At 42.9% G+C, this 23,396-nt stretch overlaps 1 protein-coding gene across 1 annotated transcript in view; it reads right to left on the reverse strand.

Moving 5' to 3' along the window:
• The window catches only part of TCF21 (transcription factor 21), a 157,573-nt gene that overhangs the window by 76,029 nt on the left and 58,148 nt on the right, over positions 1 to 23,396 (reverse strand). The window lies entirely within an intron of this gene.

Genomic DNA, 23,396 nt, shown 5'->3' on the forward strand with positions numbered 1-23,396 from the left:
GCAGTCAACCAGGAATATTTTATTGCATGGATCACATATCTTTAAAGAATACAATCCCAAAACACCTCTTATCAGAATAGGAAAGATTGTCCAGTTAGTTGTAATTTATCTAAAAAAAAATCCCAAATAACCCTTATGTTTCTTCTGGTTTTGCGAACCTAAAGTGTTTCTCCTATCTCTGTGGGGTTACTTCACTTACTAGGTGAATGTGAAAGGCAATAAAATAAAACAGAAATTCAGAGAAAAACAAATGAGACACCCATCTACAAAATGCAGGTCCCTGGAGTCCAAAATCACAGTTGACTATATGACCATTTGTAGGCTTGCAAACTTCCAGATCCTTCATTGTAAAAAAGGACTGTACATAAATCGTTCATTTTAGTCCATCTGGAAACTTCCATCATATCTTTCCCTCGTAGTCATGGACAAGTCAATACAAATGATATTGATTGTATTTGTTAAGGACTTACTATGTGCCAGATACTGTAATAATAATCATAATAATGATGGTATTTATTGAGTGCTTACTATGTGCAAAGCACTGTTCTAAGCACTGGGGAGATTACAAAGTGATCAGGTTGTCCCATGGCGGGGGGGCTCACAGTCTTAATCCCCATTGTACAGATGAGGGAACTGCGGCACAGAGAAGTTAAATGATTTGCCCAAAGTCACACAGCTGACAATTGGCAGAGCTGGGATTTGAACCCGTGACCTCTGACTCCAAAGCCCGTGCTCTTTTCACTGAGCCACACTGCTTCTCTACTTGTACTCTACTTATACTTTGCCACCTGTACTCTACTTCTCTATTTCATTCATTCATTCATTCAATCACATTTATTGAGCATTTACTGTGTGCAGAGCACTGTACTAAGCACTTGGAAAGTACAAGTTAGCAACATATAGAGACAGTCCCCACCCTATTTGTGCTCTTCCAAGAACTTAGCACAGTGCTCCGCATATATTACAACCAACTAAATGCCCACTCTATGTAACCACACAGAAATATGCACATTTCAAGTCATTTGCCTCAAACACCCAACTTGACCGACAGTATATATGCATTTCTATCTTGCTCTTGCATTCTTTCTAAATAAAATTAGAATAGCATCAGTAGAGATCCCATCCTAATACTCACCTGAGAACATAGGCTATTGAACCCAGAGCCACACTGACACTGAGTGATGGTGTTAAATTTTTTAGTTAAAAATCATTTTTGAATCATAGAACACAATGGAACCATGTGAAACGAACACATTTCATACAAAAATATATTTCAGGGATGTAAAAACAGTGGCGGGGGTGGGGTGGGAGGGGGAAGAGATGACTTGGGTGTGAAACCAGTGATTTTCAGGTACAGAAAAAAATGAGCAAGCTCTTGATTTTCAAGGGACTGGCTAGCTTTTGCTTTTTCTTCCCCTTCTTCCTCCTCCTCCCCTTTCTCCCCTTCTTCCCCTCCTCTCCCTATCTCTGGGGGGGGGGGGGGGAGGGAAATCACAATCTAAGTGATGATGATGATGATGATGACGGAATTTGTTAGGCGTGGCTCAGTGGAACCAGCACGGGCTTGGGAGTCAGAGGTCATGGGTTCTAATCCTGGCTCCGCCACTTGTCAGCTGTGTGACCTTGGGCAAGTCACTTAACTTCTCTGGGCCTCAGTTACCTCATCTGGAAAATGGGGATGAACACTGTGAGCCCCATGTGGGACAACCCGCTTACCTTGTATCCACCCCAGCGCTTAGAACAGTGCATTGCACATGGTAAGCGCTTAACAAAAGCCATCATCATTATTATTATTACTACATACCAGGCACTGTTTTAAGCGCTGGGGTAGAAACATGATAATTAGGCTGCCTGTCCCACATAGGGCTCACAGTCTTAATCCCCATTTTACATATAAGGTAACTCGGGTACAGAGTAGTGAAGTGACTTGCCTAAGGTCACACAGCAGGCAAATGGAAGAGTCAAAATTAGAACTCAGGTCCTTTTGAGTCCCTTCCCTGGGCTCTATCCACTAGGCCTCACTGAGAGATGAAAAGAGGTTCATCTTGTTTTACCATAAGAACATAAGACCATAAAAAAATGCCATTCCTGGATCAGGCCTGTTATTCTATCTCCCACTGTGGTAACCGGATCCTTGGCGGTACTACGTGATGGGCACCCCCCTACCTGGCCCCATCTCTCCTACTCACACAGCAGTTCAGGTTAATGTTTCATTCAATCGTATTTATTGAGCGTTTACTGTGTGCAGAGCAGGAGCAGGAGGTTAAAACACGTGTCAGCTGTGAACCTACTAAAGGAGCACATCTATCTGTTGCCTGGATGGGATTTTGGACTTAAAAAGATATAAAATAAGAAAACAGAACAGTAAAAGTTAATTGCACAGTCCCTGTGAGTTTCCCTATCTCTCGCTCTCTCACCTGTGCCCCTTTTCTTTCTTGTTTCTTATTTCTTGCTTTATTCTAGGGACTAGGGATCGTCTCTATATGTTGCCGACTTGTACTTCCCAAGCGCTTAGTACAGTGCTCAGCACACAGTAAGCGCTCAATAAGTAGTTTTGAATGAATGCATGAATGAAAGGATCATCCTCTGCGCCCCCTCCTGGCCATCAAGTGAAATTATGCCGAACTATCATGTTTCTATTGAAACGGACAACTGAAATAAAATCTTGCAGTATCAATCCATCAATCAATCGTATTTATTGAGCGCTTACTGTGTGCAGAGCACTGTACTAAGCGCTTGGGAAGTACAAGTTGGCAACATAGAGAGACAGTCCCTACCCAACAGTGGGCTCACAGTCTAAAAGACTGTGTATTGCAATAGTTGTGTATTCAGTCAATCAATCAATCAGTCGTATATATTGAGCGCTTATTGTGTATTTTAATGACCTGAGTTAATCGACAGTTAGATTTGACTTCTAAATGTCATTCCTCTTCTCCCATTCCTTTCTGCGTCACCCTATCCTGCTCCCTTTGTTCTCCCCCCCTTCCAGCCCCACAGCACCCATGCACATATCTGTATTTTATTTATTTATACTAATGTCTTATCTCTTTACCCCCTTCTTCCCCCTTCCCCCCGCACACTGTAAGCTCGATGTGGGCAGGGAAAGTGTCTGTTTATTGCTGTAATGTACTCTCCCAAGCACTTAGTACAGGTCTTTGTAAATTGAGCGCTTACTGTGTGCAGAACACCGTACTAAGCGCTTGGGAAGTACAAATCGGCAACATACAGAGACGGTCCCTACCCAAAAACGGGATGAATGAATGAATGAGTGAATGAATAGTAAGCACTCAGTAAATACGATAGAATAAATTCATAGCTGGGAACTCTGCAAGCTCCCTAATATACTCTTGGCCCAGTGAATTTATACAAAACTGTGCTTTCCCAAATGAGGGTCCTTGAAGGTACCTGTGGTTAGTAAAACTGTAACGGGTGAAACCCAATGCCTTTTAGAACAAAGAGAATTAGGGAATCATAGCTGTTTTCCCCTGGGAGAAATTCAAGAAGGATTGTGCCAATTACAAAAACAATCTAAGCTGGCACTAATCGTAATATAAAGAAAGAACAAACAGGGTGAAAATCATTTTCAATTACCTTTAAAGTCCTGTTAGTTTGTATAGTGCTTTTCAACTTAACAGGGAAAATCACAATAACCTCATTATTATATGCCTCACAGTAACTGTTTAAAGTTCACTCTTACTGAAAGTTCAGAGCTGTATACTCTAGCTGTTTCAAGTTCACTGTTACAATAAACTTTGTGTAATAAATTCCGGGTGTAATACAAATGCTGTGCTCAGCAACTAACAGTGCAGTAATACACAGTGTGATCTGAGAGGTGGGAGCCTGCCAGTAGGATCTTGGCCATAGAAAAACTGTACTCTCCCAAGCACTTAATACAGTGCTCTGCACACGGTTGGTGCTCAATAAATACCATTGGTTGAATGAATAATGTGGAGTCCAGTAAAGAATAAGGATTATCGAGAGCTTGAGGATCTGATGAATTCAGGAGCCTGCTCTCAGTTCTACTGTAAAGATGGATTTAGGGTGTGTATATCTTTGTGAGTAGGTATCTGGGTATGAAGACGGTGCATGAGGTGGCAGATAGTTTAATCGATTAATATTTACTGAACTCTTACAAAACTGTACTTATCACTTGGGAGAGTACACACACCTTTGTTTGTAGACAGGAGCCCTGCCTTCAAAGGAGTTTATAATCCAGTGGGAGAGACTGACTCAGTTTAAGCAGGCCTTGAAATGGCAGGAACCCAGCTCCTAAAAAAAGGTCAAACCCACTTTGAAGTCGAGGAGACCCCTGCTCAGTGGTGGAATTAACTCAGAACATACCAAAACAGGGCACCAACATGAAAATGAGAGGTAGTGAGAGATAGAACAGCTATTGGGGCTTCTCTGTGTTTGCAGTACACTTCACAGATCCAAGGTGGGAGGGTGGGGAATGGGGCAGAATACAGGTGGAGGTTGCGATTTTGGAATGGGCAGGTGGCGAAACCCTGTCTACAGGTGGGGTGGACTGAATTGGACTGTGCTGGAGAGGCACCACAGAAGAAGTTTGGCTTCTTCTTGGCTTCTTGGTGGATAGAGCACATGCCTGGGAGTCAGAGGGTCATGGGTTCTAATCCCAGTTCCACTACTTGTCTGCCGTGTGGCCTTGTAAAGTCATTTCACTTCTCTGTGACTCAGTTACCTCATTTGTAAAATGGGGATTAAGATTGTGAGCCCATGAAGGACAGGGACTGTGTCCAACCCAATTTTTTTGTAAGCACTCCAGTGCTTAGTACATGCCATAGTAAGCACATAATAGCATAATTATTATTATTATAATCTTGCACTCTTAACAATATCTCTTCTCCGGCTGGTGGTGCCACTCACTCCCCACGCATCTCCTTGGGGGAGCTACACTGCAGGGCTGGGTGGCTCCTCTACCATGCATTCAATTGTATTTATTGAGCGCTTACTGTGTGCAGAGCACTGTACTAAGCGCTTGAAAAGCAATGCTTCTACCATTGAGAAACAGCTTGACTAAGTGGATGGAGCACAGATCTGGGAATCAGAAGGACCTGGGTTCTAATTCTCACTCCACCACTTGGCTGCTGTGTGAACTTGGACAAGTCACTTGGATTTCTCTGGGCCTCAGTTACCTCATTTGTAAAATGAGGATTAAGACTGTGAGCCCCATGTGGGACAGGGACTGTGTCCAACCCAATTTGCTGATACCCACTCCAGTGCTAGTACAGCACCGGGCACATAGTTAGTGCTTAACAAATACCGCAATTGAATTAAATAGTTATTTAATCTCCATTTTATAGATGAGGAAACTGAGGCACAGGCACTGTTCTAAGAGCTGGGGAAGATACAAAATAAATCGGTTGGACACAGTCCCTGTCCTGCATAGGTCTCACAGTCTTAATCCCCATTTTACAGGTGAAATAACTGAGGCACAGAAAAGTGAAATGACTTTTCCAAGGCCACACAGCAGACAAGTGGTAGAGCCGGGATTAGAACCCAGGTCCTTCTGACTCCCAGCATGCTGCTCTATCCAGTAGGCTACGCTGCTTCTTGTGGTCTACATCTGTATCTTTTCTCCAATGCATTAATATTATGTAATAACAAATTTAGGATTGCTTCTCTGCATTATCAGGGAGGGAAATAAAGTGGACTCTTCTACTTCTGAAATTCTTGTTCTTGTACCAAGCATCAAACCATTAGGAGGTGTTCATTAAACAACTGTTTGGTGTGTATGTGTAGTATTGTGTTAGGTATAATGGAGTCTAGAAGGAGGGCTCATTCCTTGGTACTTAGTACTTGTTAAGCATTTAATATGTGACAAGCACTGTTCTAAGCACTGGGGTAGATACTAGATTGTCAAGTTGGACACAGTCCCTGTTCCACATGTAATGTAATGAGCCCATTTTACAGATGGGGTAACTGAGGCATAGAGAAGGTAAGTGACTTGCCCAAGGTCACACAGCAGACATGTGACAGAGCCGGGATTAGGACCCAGGTCCTCTATCATGCCTGTGCTCCTTCCACTAGGCCATGCTGCTTTTCATGAAGGATCACCTCTACTTTTCAACAGGAGCCCTTTCCAACCCTCGCAGAGAAGGACATTGGAGTTTTTCTTACTCCCATTTCCCGCACAATGGGCGGTCTGATGACACAATTGCTCTTTCTGTTCAATAAATGTACTTTTGGAGAGGTTGGAATTCTGCTTTTACTTTGTATAGGGAAAGCACTTCAGTAGACTGTAAGCTCATTGTAGGCAGGCCATGTGCCTACCAACTCTGTTACAGTCCGCTCTCCCAAATGCTTAGTGCACTGCTCTGCACACAGTAAGCACCCAATAAATACTGATTGATTGATTGATTGACTGATTGATAGGGAAAGAACCAGTGGTGCAGAGTGCAGTGAAGGCATCTTTGCACCAGAAGTAGTAGTATTTTTAAGCCTCTTAGAGGAACCACCAGGCCCTTGGGTGGAACCACCAGCTACCAGTCTGGTTCAGGAGACCTCCTTTAATAATAATAATAATAATATCATTTATTAAGCACTTACTATGTGCAAAGCACTGTTCTAAGTGCTGAATAATGATGATGGCATTTGTTAAGCATTTACTATGTGTGAAGCACTGTTCTAAGTGCTGGGGGGGATATGGGGTGATCAGGTTGTCCCACATGGGGCTCACTGTCTTAATCCCCATTTTACAGATGAGGTAACTGAGGCTCAGAGAAGTGAAGTGACTTGCCCCAAATCACACAGCTGACAAGTGGCAGAGCTAGGATTAGAACCCATGACCTCTAAAGTCCAGGCTCTTTCCACTGAGCCACGCTGCTTAAGCAAAGAATGGAAAAAAGAGCTAGATTAAGGGGGGTCAAATGAAATTTGGAAGAGCTAGCAATTCATACTCCTAGCAGCAGAGTGGAGTTAAATTAAAAAATATGCCATAACTAACAACGATAAAATTCAGCACTTCCTCATGATACCCCAGTGGCCGAGAAGACAAGCCAGAAATATTTCTACTTGGGGGGGGAGGCATGAAGTCTCATTTTAATCTAGTCATATTTTTTAAAAAAAGCATTTTTTCCTCCATGCATTTCACTTTTCAAACATTTAATGAGTGGACTTAAGGACTTCTGTGGGAGGTTTCCCCACAAACCCAGCTCTTGGAGCCCTTCAGTCCTCAGCTATGGAAGGGAACATTAGTTCAAGGGTTTTACCCCCTGAGAAAGTTGTCCATTCCTCCCAGCTGCCAGTCATCTGCCTCTAAACATGCTTCTGCCCCTAACCAACTGTTTGTTTGGCTTGTGCCTGCCACCACTCATCTACTACCCGTTTTAAAAAGAGCTTTTGTATTTCACATGTTATGAATGAGGTGTTTTTCCTTGGCTTCTTTCCCCTGCTGTTCGACGCTGACAGCGGAAGCTCTGCCATTCCTGTTGCTTTTTCTAGCGCTGTGTGCAGCCAAAAATCCCTGGCCAAACACCCACTGTCTGGCTTGCTCTGGCTTCCTCACGTACTCTTCACCTCACAAGGTATTCGACGCATGCAAAGGAGTAAAAGAAACAAGGGCCGCATGGAGAGAGGGGTGAAAGGGGTGCCCCTCCTTGCCCGAGACTGGGCTAAAAGACAAAGATGCCCTGGGTTCCTAACCCAAGAGGGCTTGAATGAAGATGGCAACTTGGTCACTGTGAGGGCCCAAGTGTTAACACGATAAGGAGGTCTCTCCATTCACAGTTGGGAGGCCTTGGGCCGAGAATGTTGAAGTTTCTGTCTTCATTTTTCTTCCCCTGCATCCCACGGAAAGTTTTTCCAAAGTCCTTTGGCCAGAATCAGACAAGCTATTTCTTAATCCTCAAAATAACTATTGTTTTGAGTATTTCCTCAAAGCCTCAAAATATATCCACTATTGGTATGCATGCTTCACAGATTATTTTTAGGGTACAAGCTAAAATGCAGAGATGGTATAGTCGAGGGATAATGGACATTACAATCGCTCCAAGCCTTCAGAAGGTGGCAGTACACTGGTCAGAAATCTAGGGAAAGGGGGTAAAAGCACATATTTTTTTTTTTAGGTTACCGCAACAGCTTCTTGTTAATTGCTTTGTTGATTTTTATGTTTATTCTTCTTGAGCACAGTCATCAGAGCTGGTCCTGGGTGACTCGGGGTCTTTTGAGGGTGCTTTCAACCTGTTTATTTGGAAGATTTTCCTGGAAAACTGGAAGGATATTCTTCAAAACTCCTGCTTCCAGGGCCTTTGTGGGCAAGGAATATGTCTGTTAAATTGTTGTGTTGTAATCTCCCAAGTGTTTAGTACAGTGCCCAATATCAATCAATCAATCAATCAATCGTATTTATTGAGCGCTTACTGTGTGCAGAGCACTGTACTAAGTGCTTAGGAAGTACAAGTTGGCAACATATAGAGACAGTCCCTACCCAACAGTGGGCTCACAGTCTAAAAGGGGGAGACAGAGAACAAAACCAAACATACTAACAAAATAAAATAAATAGAATAGATATGTACAAGTAAAATAAATAAATAAATAAATAAATAGAGTAATAAATATGTACAAACATATATACATATATACAGGTGCTGTGGGGAAGGGAAGGAGGTAAGACGGGGGGATGGAGAGGGGGACGAGGGGGAGAGGAACGAAGGGGCTCAGTCTGGGAAGGCCTCCTGGAGGAGGTGAGCTCTCAGTAGGGCCTTGAAGGGAGGAAGAGAGCTAGCTTGGCAGATATATATATAGGAAGCACCCAGTAAATCAGCGCTTAGAACAGTGCTGGTGCTTAGAACAGTGCTTGGCACATAGTAAGTGCTTAACAAATACCATCATTATTATTACAATTGATTGATTTGTAGCATCCTCAAATTAAAGTCAAAAAACTCCTTGAGGGCAGGGATCATGCCTACTTACTCTATAAAACACCTGAAGTACCTTTGGGGCAACAGCTCAGAATCCTTAACAGAACAAGGAACCCTCTCTGTCACTAGTATTAGACAGTAAATGGATTTCTTTTGAAAATTCCTCCTCCAAGGCCGTCACTCTCTTCGAAGGCACTGCTAGTCAACACAAGCCACAGCTCAGAGATCAAGGAGGGACTACAACAGGACCAGTGATTGCATCATCAACATAAAATAATGATTGTGTTATATGCTAAGCACTGACTGTGTGCCAGTACTAAGCACTGGGGTGGATATGAGCAAATTGGGTTGGACGTAGTCCCCATCCCACAATCTTCATACCCATTTTAGAAGGGATTTGCCCCAAGTCACACGGCAGACAAGTGGCTGAGCTGGGATTAGAACCCATGACTTTCTAACTCCCAGGCCTGTAATTTATCCACTAGGCCATGTTGCTTCTCTATCTGCAGTTCCTCATGGTCCTGACAAAAGGCATCTCTATCCAAGTCTGTTTTTTGTTAGACATGCTATGGAATTTATGCCACCAGTGATGAAATGCCAAGCCTAGGATGCATGCATCCCTGAAGATCTACACTTACTCATATACACTAGCACTGCCCCACTAAATAGTGTAATAACACTACTTGTCTTGTCTTACGCTGTCGAATCGTTTCTGAACCATAGCGACTCCATGGACACATCTCTCCCAGAACAGCCCACATGTGCATGACTTTGGAGAGGGTTTGCATATTATTAGTAGTAGTACTCTTATGATATTTGTTAAGTGTTTAGTATAAGTAAAGCTCTGTTCTTATGCTTTCGCTGGGGTAGATACAAATTAATCCGGTTGGACACAAACCCTGTCCCACGTGGGGCTCACAGTCTAAGTAGGAAGGAGAAGAGGTACTTACACCCCATTTTACAGTTGAGGAAATTGAGGCACAGGGAAGTTAAGTGCAAGCAGTTGGCAGGGCCAGGATTAGAACCCAGGTCCTCTGACTCCCAGGCACATACTCTTTCCACTAGGCCATGCTATTTCTTAGAGCAGACTTTCATGGAAGTGAGGTTCTACAGAAACTCAACCTCCAAGTAATAACAATAATGATGATATTTGTTAAGCACTTACAATGCACTGTTCTAAGCACTGGGGAGGTTACAAAGTGATCAGGTTGTCCCATGGGGGGCTCACAGTCTTAATCCCCATTTTACAGATGAGGTAACTGAGGCCCAGAGAAGTTAAGTGACTTGCCCAAAGTCACACAGCTGACAAGTGGAGGAGCCGGAATTTGAACCCATGACCTCTGACTCCAAAGCCCGGGCTCTTTCCACTGAGCCATGCTGCTTCTCTAGCTGAACTCTGCACACAGTAGGCATTCAGGTAGTACTGTTGAATCACTGTGTTTTGAATTCTAAATAGCTCTCTGAATCTGCACAGTGACATTCAATGGGTGGGACCCTAAGTCCTGTTTCTGCTACATCTACTATTACTACTATCAATAATAATTACGGTATTGTTAAGCATTTACTATGTGCCAGACACTGTATTAAGCGCTGGGGTCAATACATGCAAATGGTGGTGGACACAGTCCCTGTCCCTCATGGGGCTCGCAGTCTCAATCCCCATTTTACAGATGAGGTAACTGAGGCGCAGAGAAGTAAAGTGACTTGTCTGAGGTCACACAGCAGAGAAGTGGTGGAACCGGGATTAGAATCCATGACCGCCTGACTCTCAGGCCCGGGTTCTATCCACTACACCAGAAATGGAGCAGCACTAAGACATCTTTCTAGCACCTTGCCTCATGTCCAGTTTGATATTAAAACGTTCATTTCTATTCTCTTTCCAAGCCTCTTTGTAGGCCCTCTCCCCCTACGCTCACCCCCATTCTGCGTGTCAGGGAGGGTAAAAACCATTTGTGCAGGATTCTGGCTTCCAGAGTTGATTTTCGGAGCTGGTGAGAATTTGGTTTGTTAAAGAAAAATCCCAAACTTAATGCGGAATTTCAAAAACTGGAAACTGACACATGAATAAACAAGTTTATCATGTTTCCAGAAGAGTCGGGGAGGAACTTGGAATGACTTGCTGGGGACACTGGAGAATTCGCTACCTTCAATCTGAGCGTTCAAGTCCCAGTGGCCTCTAGATCCCGGCTTCTAGGAACTGCTGTCATTTTCCTCCATAGAAGTATTCAATTTGGGACATTTTTTCAAAAGAAGAAAACCAAATAGTATAAACAGCTCGAAGGACTTATTGGGGAGTGTTGGCTCCGTACCCCCAAATCACCATGGTTTGCTTTCTGTTTTCCAGCCAGGAGCAGTGATGTCTGTTTATTAGTTAAATCAAACAGCTTGCTCCAGGGAGTGTTTCTCACATATCTCCATTGATAGAATGGATGCTGGCTCACTTCAGAGCTGCCAAGGCTATGTAACACCCCCTTCCCGTCCCCTCCAAAGAGTAAGACGCACTAGTCCTTTACTTCTTCAGTATTTCCTCAGAAGTGTTGATGATCGTTTAACCCAGTGGAAAAGATATATGACCTGAAACATATGGCGTTCTTATTAAAATAAGTTTCAGTGCTTTACCCTTCCTTTTGGGGGTAGAGGAAGGGCTGAAATCAAATCTCAGTAATACGGATGTTTCAACTTTTATGAGGCCTTGAGAAACAGCTGGCTAAAATGCAGCTAGTCTGTAGCACTGATGTAAACAGTCCCAAATCTTAGGATGGCATGTATGACTGCTACAGTTTCCAGGCAGCATGGAAATGGAAAGCCTGAAAAAAAATTAAGAGATTAAAAAATAGGCTGGGGTCCCAGAGGAAATAGCAAGCTGGGTCATTTTCATCCTGGTTTGGGCAACCTCCGCTCAGCAGGGCTGAGAAAATTCACACAATGCCAGGGCACTGGGCAGAACTTCTAGGTGATTAATTGGTGATTAATGGAATGGGGGAATGAGTGAAAGGGGAGTTGAATCCAATGATCCTCTCCCTGACTAATTGTTGTGGGTCTCATAAATGCCCTTAAGTCTTCTGGACCAGAGCAATAGTCTGTCCCATTCTGCTAATAGCCCCTCTTCTCAGCCACAGCTCAATGGGATGGAGGGCTGGTCAGAGAGTGGAAATAGAATCCTAATTTCAACAAGATGAAACTGGAATTGAATCAATCCAATTACGCTGTGGGCTGCTAAGAATCAGTCAATCAATGATATTTATTGAGTACTTACGGTGTGCAGAACACGGTACTAAAATTGGGAGAGTACAATACAGTAGAGTTGGTAGATATGTTCCCTGACCACAAAGAGCTTACAGTCTGTAGGAGGATGGCAATGCCGTCAATTTTAAGGGGAAGCTGGAGCCATAGGTCTGGAGGTCAGATCTGGGAAAACTTTGGAAAGAAAGCCCTACCTATCTACTTAACTGAGATGTATGATGAAAAAAAAAGATTGGATAGGTTCATAAAAGGGTTTCTTTAATGTTTTTTGTTAAGTGTTTAATATATGCCAGGCACTGTACTAAGTGCTGGGGTAGATAAAAGCTAGTCAGATTGGACACAAATAGGACTCACAGTCTTAATCCCCATTTTACAGATGAGGGAATTAAGACACAGAGAAGTGAAGTGACTTGCCCAAGGTCACAGAGCCGACAAGTGCTGGAGCTGGGATTAGAATCCATGACCGTCTGAACCATGCTGCTTCCCCATATCCTCCTGCATCCAAAATGTTTCTATGGGGATGTCCCCCCAGGCACCTCAATAGCAACATGTCCACACCTAACCTCTCATCTTTCCTCCCCAGATCTCTCCTTCATCTAGCTTTCCCACTAGAGGTGATAGCACCACCATCCTTTCCACCTCTCAAGCCCATCACTTTGGCCTCATCCTTGACTTCTCTGTCTTTTTCCACCCCTTATTCAACCTGTCCCAATAACCTGTTGATTCTTCCTCCACAAAGTTTCCAGGATCTTCCCTGTACTCTGCACCCCAGTAGTCACATACTGGCCCAGGTCCTTGCATTATCCTGGTTTAACTACTGCATCAGTCTCCTCACTGATCTCCTGGCCTCCTGTCTCTTTCCTCTCTGGTCCATATTTCAGTCTGCTTCCCGGATCATTTTTCTAAAACATTCTGCATATTCATTCATTCAATCATATTTATTGAGAGCTTACTGTGTGCAGAGCACATATGTCTCTTCACTCTAAAACTGCACATTCTTCTCTGTAGCAAGAAGAAACTCCTGACAATTTTCAGTGCACTTAACTCTTTCCCTCCTACTTTTCCACTCTGTTCTCTCCCTACACTTGAGCTTGCACACTTTATCCCCGCACGCTAACCTTGTCACTGTGCCCTGTTCTCATCTCTGCCACCACTAATGTCTTGATCCTGCCTTCCTTCCTGGACTTCCTTTCCCCTTCTCATCCAAAAGATCACTGCTTTCCCTATCTTCAAAGTCCTTCTAAAATCACATCTCCTCCAGGCAGCCATCTCTGATTGATTTTTAACCTCCCTTCCTTAAATTCATCAACTGGTTGGTTTTTTTTGCTTTTATGGAATGTGTTAAGTGCTTACTCTGTGCCCAGCACTGTTCTAAGCACTGGGTTAGATACAAGTTAATTAGGTTGGATGCAGTCCCTGCCCCCCATGGGGGTCACAGTCTAAGTAGGAGGAAGAACAGGTAAAGAAACAGGCATAGAGAGGTGAAGTGACTTGCCCAAGGTCACACAGCAAGCAAGTGGCAGTTCTGGGATTGGAACCCATGCCCTCTGGCTCCTAGGGCCACGATTTATCCATGAGGCCACACTGCTTCCTTTGGCTCTGGCGTCCAATTTGTACACTTGCTTTTAGCCCGGGAGGGAAGATGGACTGGCCGGGGAGCGAGGGAGGGACGGAAAGGGAGGAGAGAGGCAAAATGACACCTCTGAGTTCACTTTGGTGATGAGCAAAGTTTCAGTTTCCTGCCCAGTTACCAGTGCTCTGCAGAAACCCCAGTCCCTGTGGTGAAGGCTCCTTAGGACAGAAGCATGAGCATTTCCTGCAGGCAATCAATCAATCAGTCGTATGTACTGAGCGCTTACTGTGTACAGAGCACTCTACAAAGTGCTTGGGAGAGTACAATACAAGAGTTGGCTGACACGTTCCCTGCTCACAACGAGCCCACAGCCTAGAGAGGGAGACAGACATTAATAATAATAATAATAATGATGGCATTTATTAAGCGCTTACTATGTGCAAAGCACTGTTCTAAGCACTGGGGAGGTCACAAGGTGATCAGGTTGTCCCACGGGGGGCTCACAGTCTTCATCCCCATTTTACAGATGAGGTAACTGAGGCACAGAGAAGTTAAGTGACTTACCCAAAGTCCCACAGCTGACAATTGGCAGAGCTGAGGTTGGGACCCATGACCTCTGATTCCAAAGCCCGTGCTCTTTCCACTGAGCCACACTGCTTCTCTAATATAGTATTAACAAGTAATTTGTAATATATAATTTAAAGATATGTACATATGTGCTGCAGGGTTGGGGGTGGGGTGAATATCAAATGCCTAAAGGTCACAGGTTCAAGAGCATAGGCAACAGAGAAGGGAAAGAGACGGGGAGAATGTGAGCCCACTCTTCTAGACTGTGAGCCCACTGTTGGGTAGGGACCGTCTCTATATGTTGCCAACTTGTACTTCCCAAGCGCTTAGTACAGTGCTCTGCACTCAGTAAGTGCTCAATAAATACGATTGAATGAATGAAGGAAGGAAGGAAAAGGGGGCTTATTCAGGGAATGCCCCTTGGAGGAGATGTGCCTTTAACAATGTTTCCAAGATGAGGAGAGTTGTGTCCTGGTGTATGTGGAGGGGAAGGGAGTTCCAGTCCAGGGGAGGATGTGGGAAAGGGATTGGCGGTGAGATAGATAAGATCAATAATAATGATGGCATTTGTTAGGCACTTACTATGTGTGAAGCACTGTTCTAAGTGCTGGGGGGGAATACAAGGTGATCAGGTTGTCCCATGTGGGGCTCACAGTCTTCATCCCCATTTTACAGATGAGGTAACTGAGGCACAGAGAAGTTAAGTGACTTGCCCAAAGTCACACAGCTGACAGGGAAGCAGCGTGGCTCAGTGGAAAAGAGCCCGGGCTTTGGAGTTGGAGGTCATGGGTTCAAATACCGGCTCTGCCACTTGTCAGCTGTGTGACTTTGGGCAAGTCACTTTTAACTTCTCTGGGCCTCTGTTACCTCATCTGTAAAAGGGGGATGAAGACTGTGAGCACCCCCGCCCGGGACAACCTGATCACCTTGTAACCTCCCCAGCACTTAGAACAGTGCTTAGCACATAGTAAGTGCTTAATAAATGCCATCATTATTATTATTATTAAGTGGCATGGGATTAGAACCCAGGACCTCTGGCTCCCAAGCCTGGGCACTTTCTACAGAGCCACACTTCTTCTCTTAAAGTCATAGTGAATAAGCTGGCACTAGAGGAGCAAATTGTCATTTCAGGACTTTGGCACCGCTTAACTATTTAGGTACTCACAGCCTCCTGTAGCATTTATGGACATGTCTTCTCCCTTTCCGTAATTTGTTTCAGTATCTGCCTCCCTCACTAGACTGCAAGCTCCTTGAGGGAGGAGAGCATTTCAACAAATTCTACACTCTCCCAGTTTAAAGTATAGTTCTCTAATAATAATAATAATAATGATAAATAATTATGGTACATGTTAAGTGCTTACTAGGTGCTGAGCACTATTCTGAGCCCTGGGGTAAACACAAGTTAATCAGGTTGACATAGTCCCTGTCCCATATGGAGCTCACATTCTTAATCCCCATTTTTCAGATGAGGTAACTGAGGCTTAGAGAAATTAAATGACTTTCCCAAGGCCACATATCAGCCAATTGGCAGAGTCAGGATAAGAACCCAGGTCCTTCTGACTCCTAGGCCCATAATCTATCCATTAAGCCATGCTGTGTTTTATGCACAACAAATACTATTGGTAAGGGTAGAGATGGACAGTTTCTGAAACTGAACTTGAAGAATTAGTAATTCTATCTTCATGGCAGCTATTTGAGAATTCTTGAAAAGTAATAACATTTCAATGCTCAAATGCTAATAAATCATCACAAACACATGCCAGATACATTTAATCTGACCTGTTGCACTCTGAGAGCTGTTGACATTATATAAAACTCAACATGTCCAAGAATGAGCTCTTTATCTCCCCTCCCAAACCCTGTCCTCTCCCTGACTTTCCCATCACTGTGGACGGCACTACCATCCTTTCCATCTCACATGCCCGCAATCTTGGTGTCATCCTTGACTCCGATCTCTCATTCACCCCACACATCCATTCTGTCACCCAAATCTGTGAGTCTCACCTTTACAACATCACCAAGATCTGCCCTTTCCTTAACATTAGTACAATCACTCATCCTATCCCAAGTGGATTACTGCATCAGCATCCTTTCTGATCTCCCAACCTCCTGTCTCTCCCCGCTTCAGTCTATACTTCACTCTGCTGCCTGGATTAACTTTCTACAAAAACATTCTGGGCATATAACACCACTTCTCAAAAATCTCCAGTGGTTGCCTATCAACTTCCGTATCAAGCAAAAACTTCTCACTATTGGCTTCAGAGCTCTTCATCACCTTGGCCCCTCCTACCTCACCTCCCTTCTCTCCTTCTACAGCCCAGCCCACACACTCTGCTCCTCTGGTACTAACCTCACTGTGCCTTGCTCTTCCCTGTCCCACTGTCGACCCCTGGCCATGTCCTACCTCTGGCCTGGAATGCCCTCCTTCCTCAAATCTTCCAATCACACTCCCCAACCCGCTTCAAAGCCCTACAGAAGGCTCACCTACTCCAGGTGGCCTTCCCAGACTAAACCCTCCTTTTCCTCAGTTCCCCCTTCCCCCCCACCTCACCCCGACTCGCTCCCTTTGCTCCACCTCTCTCCCCACCCCACAGCATTTGTGTATATATGTACACATCTATCATTCTATTTATTTATATTAATGCCTGTTTTACTTGTTATGTTATACCTATATCTATGATTCTATTTATTTTTATTGATGCTATTGATGCCAGTTTACTTGTTTTGATGTCTGTCTCTCCCCTTCTAGACTGAGCCCATTGTGGGCAGGGATTGTCTCTCTTTAATAATAATAATGATGATGATGGCATTTATTAAGCACTTACTATGTGCAAAGCACTGTTCTAAGCACTGGGGAGGTTATCAGGTGATCAGGGTGTCCCACAGGGGGCTCACAGTCAAGCCCCAGTTTACAGATGAGGTAACTGAGGCACAGAGAAGTTAAGTGACTTGCCCAAAGTCACACAGCTGACAACTGGTGGAGCTGGGATTTGAACCCATGACCACTGACTCCAAAGCCCATGATCTTTCCACTGAGTCACACTGCTGAATTGTACTTTCCAAGGACTCAATACGGTGCTCTGCACACAGTAAGCACTCAATAAATTCGACTGAATGAATGACTGAAATAGCCAAGCCTAACCATCAATAGATCCCTTTGTGACAGGACATAGTAAATGACAAATTTATCACTTAACTTTCTCTTTGTTTCTCCAACATTAAGGAACATTTCTTTTTAAGTTTGACCCTAGTTAAAATGATAACTCTTAGGTTACTAAACTATTCATTTTTATTTTCCTTTCCAAGAGATACTAATAAAAGTGACAACTAAACGTCTCACCACAGCATATGCTGAAGATCTTTCTTGTTTGCCAGAGAAATTAAAGAGCTATAATTAGCTAGAACTGTTCCAGCTCCTTTCCTCAAACATTAAATTGTTTCTAGTGACTTAGAAATGTGATTCCTAATATGTTGAAAATTATACAATGATCTTCAGTTAAGAAGCAGGTTTTGTGCTGAAACTTTTTAGCTTATTATTGAAAGCTATAGATTATTCATCAACTTGAGCCATGTCTCTCAAACATCATTTACAATTATATATTTATATATATTTTTATATTTTTATAACAACTACATAGTACTTGTTAAGTACTATGTGACAGGCACTCTCACACTTCTGTAGAAATTCTCAGGAACACTTCCAAACTATGTGTTTCGTAGTTTGGACATACATAACAAGGTGACTTTTAGTATTTGGGTACTAGATTATAGAGCTTTTATATGGCTAATAAAAAGATTAGTTTGGTAGCTCTCTTAGACTGTGTTGGACAGGACCTGTTCCCAACCTGATTCTCCTGTATCTATCCCAGCATCTACTCCAGAATTTAGTACAGTGCCTGAAATATAGTAAACAGTTAACAAGTACCATTTTAAATACCATGTCCTTGAGGCCAGGGACCTTCTCTTCTATTTTCATTGAATCAAGTACACTCAGTTCTGTCATAATGCCACTTTTTAACAATGTGTTTGGACTAGAATGCAAGACCAGAACTGGGGAATGCAGTGCAACGTGGCATCAGAAGAAACAGTTGAACACATGGGTGCATCACTGAACCTGTGAGTACTACAGTGATTTTTTTTCAGTGTGGCCTATTGGAAGGGCACATGAGCCTGGGGAGTCAGAGGACCTGGGTTCTAATTCCTACCCTGCCTTTTGTCTGCTGGGTGACCTTGGGCAAGGCACTTAATCACTCAATCAATGGCATTTATTATTAATAATAATAATAATAATAATAATGGCATTTATTAAGTGCTTACTACGTGCAAATCACTGTTCTAAGCACTGCGGAGGTTACAAGGTGATCAGGTTGTTCCACGGGGGGTTCACAGTCTTAATCCCCATTTTACAGATGAGGGAACTGAGGCCCAGAGAAGTTAAGTGACTTGCCCAGTGTCACACAGCTGACAATTGGCAGAATCGGGATTTGAACCCATGACCTCTGACTCCAAAGCCCATGCTCCTTCCACTGTGCCACGCTGTGCACAGAACACTGTACTAAGTGCTTGGGAGAGTGCCCATGTGCCCCAGTTACCTCATTTATAAAATGGGGTTTCTATACCTGTTCTCCCTCTTAATTAGACTGTAAGCCCCATGCGGGACAGGGACTTTAATCCAACCTGATTACCTTGTACCTACCCCCAGTACTTAGAACACTGATTGACACATAGTAAGTAGTGAATAAAAATAATAATAATGGTATTTTTAAAGTGCTTATTATGTGCCAGGCATTACACTGGGGTGCATACAAGTAAATTGGGCTGGATATAGTCCCTGTCCCGCATAGGGCTCACAGTCTTAATCTCCATTTTACAGATGAGGTAACTGAGACACAGAGAAGGTCACACAGCAGGCAAGTATGATTATTTATTATTACATAACAAAGTATTATTTTTATTACAATTATTACTATAATTATTATTAATAATATAATAACCCCCCACATTGTAGAGGACTGGCTGTAACCTGTCCAAAGTGCCTAGTACTGCGCTCTGCTCACAATAGTCACTATGAAAGGATGAATGATCTAAATGATGTAAAAGGAGATTTGCAAGGAAATTTGTTATTTATTGTGGTATTTGTTAAGTGCTTACTACATTCATTTATTCATATTTATTGAGAGCTTACTACGTGCAGAGCACTGTACTAAGCATTTGGAAAGTGCAATTCGGCAATAAAGAGAGACAATCCCTGCCCTTAAACGGGCTTACGCCAAGCACTGCTCTACGCGCTGGGGTAAATTCAGGATAATCAAATCCCACATGGAGCTCACAGAGTAAGTAGGAGGGAGAACAGGTATTGAATCCCCATTGTGAAGATGAAGGAACTGAGGCACAGAAAAGTGAAGTGACTCGCCATGGTCACACAGCAGACAAGTGACAGAGCGAAGATTAGAACCCAGGGCCTCCCACTCCCAGGTCCACGCTCTTTCCACTATATTACATGGCTTTTCAGTTATTATAAGGTGTATTTCATTATAACAATTTTTAGAGACATTCAATAGTGCCTATTGGGTCAGCTTCTGAGATTGCTAGGTTCTCTGGAAGACGCTTCAATCAATCAGTTGTACTTTTGAGCACTTATTGTTTGCAAAGCACTGTACTAAATGTTTGGGAGAGTACAATAAAACAATATAACAGTTACATTCCCTGTCCACAACAAATTTACAGCCTAGAGGACAAGCTTTCATTACAGTGTTTTACACACAGTATGCGCTTAGTAAATGCCATTATTATTATTATTATTACATTCTTTGGGTCTCTAGTTGACCTCTGACACACTACTGTTCAGGGCATTAGTCACAGCCTAAAGCTTGGAATTATCTGCAATAAAGTCCCTAGAAAAAGCCTTAAGTCCTGGAGTCATGAGCATATGCAGTGGTTTCTTCCAGAAAGCAGGAGTAGGAAATTTTGCAGAAGAAAACACCACTGACTTCAATTGGAGATTGGCAATTGCTTTTTTTCTGCATTTGTAAGAAAAACAAAAGGACATAACATATTTGTTGATTTTTCTGCCCCAAATTCAATAAAACAGAGCTGGAAGTCCACACAGATCTATTCAAGGTATTGAGATATGTCATTGTATTAAAAAAGTTGGAGCAAGAAAAGAGTTTCAGTGCCTGTTTTCCTTCAGTGGGACCCCCAGAAGGCAGGAGAGGAAGACAAAATCATGTAAGGCCAACTGACTGGGGGAGCATGAAAGGACAAACACATTCACAAGACAAGTTCAATATTCTTAATGACACATCAAAAATTGGAGGCTAAGAAGGGATGTGGTAAGCAACATTAATTTGAAAATTTTTGCAAAATCCATATGATTCCTAAAATCCTCAATGAAATCTCTCACTAGTCAGCTGATTCTTTTTTTTCTACTACTGCTACTATTTTTTGCTGGTATAGATCCAAATTTCTAAAACTTTGGTCCTGATTTGATACAGTTAGTTGGTCTTTCCCTACCTTTATTCCAATTGAAAATTCAGTTATATTTATTCAAAACATAGATTAGAAAATTCAAAAAATATATTAGACAAGCTTGCAAATTGCAAGGCAAAGAGATGGGAGAGCTAATTATTAAATATGAAATATGATCATCTTCATTTAGTCAAGGCTTGAGCTGTCCTGTCTCCTAGATGATCATGAGTTTTATATTTGCAGTTCCACACTTAAAGCCGTCATACTCTCTCAGGAGTTTCAGTCTCTATCGTTAAAATATTCATGTTCAAATGTGCTAGATCCAAATCTTGCTTACCCACAAAAGGTCTTTTAATGACATTTAGCTGAATAGTATAGTCCTAAAATAAGGCCCCTAAATAAATGCTGAAAGGTGGAGTATTTCAAAACACAGTTAGTCAGGCCAAATTCTCTCTATCTCATCTTAATGTCTCTGAGTTGCTACTATATGACATGACTTGGCTGATCTGACGTCGACTTTGATTTGTGTTCTTAGTTGAGAAGCTGAATTTATAAATCGAGGTGATTGGAAGACATTTAAAATCAAATGCACTATTAAGAACTTGCAACCTAGTACTATGTTCGCATTTCATAATCATTTCCTTACTAGTGAGTTCTGCCTGAGATCAACAAATTTGTAAACATATTAATACATTTAAGCTTTTTGAGTACATTGATAAATTCATTAAAACCTATTGGCAAATAGGCTCCACCAATTTCTGATGACAGGTTTATTTGTGTTAATTTGTGTCATCTAGCATCTGTGACCTTTGGGAATTTGATATTTGCCCCTCCCCAAACCCACAACACTTAAGTACTTATCTTTAAATTATACATTATAAATTATTTATATTAATATCTGTCTCCTACTCTAGACTGTAAGGGCATTATGGACAGGGAATGTGTCTGCTAATATTGTTGCATTGTACTCTCCCAAGCACTTAAGCACAGTGCTCTGCCCATAGTAAATACTCGATAAAGACCACTGATCGATTGATGATAGGAGGGTTTGCTCTCATGCTTTTGAACAACGCTCCTCTACCAAGAGGTCTTATCTGATTAGTTCCCATCATCCCAAATCACATCAACTCAACAGCTGCCCTTAGCACACGTGCTGATCCTCATCCCTAATTTATCTAATAATAATAATAATAATGGTATTTGTTAAGCGCTTACTATGTGTCAAGCACTGTTTTAAGCACTGGGGCAAATACAAGGTGATCAGGTTGTCCCACGTGGGGCTCACAGTCTTAACCCCCATTTTAGAGATGAGGTAACTGAGGCACAGAGAATAATAATAATAATGGCATTTATTAAGCACTTACTGTGTGCAAAGCACTGTTCTAAGCACTGGGGAGGATACAAGATGATCAGGTTGTCCCACGGGGGGCTCACAGTCTTAATCCCCGTTTTACAGATGAGGTCACTGAGGCACAGAGAAGTCAAGTGACTTGCCCAAGGTCACACAGCTGACAAGCGGAGGAGCCGGGATTAGAAACCATGACCTCTGACTCCCAAACCCCGGCTCTTGTCACTGAGCCACGCTGCTAAGTTAAGTGAGTTGCCCAAAGTCACACAGCAAACAAGTGGCGGTTTCAGTTTCACTTCATCTTCATCTTTAGTCAAGCCATCAAATAGTTCTAGCATTGTTCTTTTTACTGTCCTCACTAGTTGAAGGTAATTTGTGTTTTTCTGAATCCCCAGTTAGATACAGTCCACACCTCCCCACTTCTCAATAACCTCTAGTGGTGGCCTATCCACCTCTGGGTGGCCTATCATTCATTCAATCATATTTATTGAGCGCTTACTGCGTGCAGAGCACTGTACTAAGCGCTTGGGAAGTACAAGTCGGCAATATATAGAGATGGTCCCTACCCAACAACGAGCTCACAGTTTATCCACCTCTACAGCAAAAACTTCTTACTATCGACTTTAAAGCACTAGATTAGCTCTTCCCCTTCTACCTTACCTCTCAGATTTCCTACTACAACTCAGCCCACACATTTCACTTCTCTAATATGAAACTACTCACTGTACCCCAATCTCACCACCCATCCTTACCTGTGTCCTCCATAATACTACTACTACTAATAATAATGGTACTTGTTAAGTGCTTATATGTGCCAAGCACTGTTCTAAGAGCTGGGGTAGATTCAAGTTAATCAGGTTGGAAACAGTCCCCACCCTGCATAGGGCTCACAGTCTTCATCCCTGTTTTACAGATGAGGTAACTGAGGCCCAGAGAAGTGAAGTGACTTGCCCAAGGTCACACAGCAAACAAGTGGTGGAGCTGGGATTAGAACCCAGGTCCTTCTGACTCCCAGGCTGGTGCTCTATCCACTAAGCCATACTGCCTCCCTGTGACCTGGAACATTCTCCCCTTCTTTCCTTCCCCCCACATATATGACAGACCACTACTCTTCCCACCTTCAAAGCCTTATTGAAATCACACCTCTTCCAAGAGGTCTTCCCCAATTAAGTACTCATTTCCCCTACTCCTTCTCCCTTCTGGGTTGCCTATGCACTTGGATTTGTACCTTTTAAGCACTTGATATTCATCCCACCCTCAGCCCCACAGCATTTATATACATAGCTGTTATTTATTTTAAAGTCTGTCTCCCCCTCTA

This window comes from Tachyglossus aculeatus, chromosome 2 (assembly GCF_015852505.1).
Source record: "Tachyglossus aculeatus isolate mTacAcu1 chromosome 2, mTacAcu1.pri, whole genome shotgun sequence".
In the NCBI taxonomy this organism is placed as follows: Eukaryota; Metazoa; Chordata; class Mammalia; order Monotremata; family Tachyglossidae; genus Tachyglossus; species Tachyglossus aculeatus.